Below are 254 nucleotides of genomic sequence, written 5' to 3'. Positions count from 1 at the left end.
CGTTGCAATGTTTCTATCCTTAATTTTTTTTCCATTTATCAATAGAAGTAGAGATGAGGAATTCAATCAACAAGAATAATTGATGTTTCAATTCACTTTCTCAACCAACAAATATTTTGTCACTATTTTTGGAAAGTTTGTCGATGCATTGCCAATCTTTCAAAGTAGCCATTTTCGATGAAAAATCCATTTTGATTTTCTATCAGTACTTCTATATGTACCTTCTATACCGACAAATGTAGTGCATTAGTAGT

The sequence above is a fragment of the Theobroma umbraticum genome, unplaced genomic scaffold (assembly GCF_002168275.2).
Source record: "Theobroma umbraticum cultivar Fairchild unplaced genomic scaffold, ASM216827v3 scaffold_106.0, whole genome shotgun sequence".
Lineage (NCBI taxonomy): Eukaryota > Viridiplantae > Streptophyta > Magnoliopsida > Malvales > Malvaceae > Theobroma > Theobroma umbraticum.
This window is presented reverse-complemented; position numbering follows the sequence as displayed.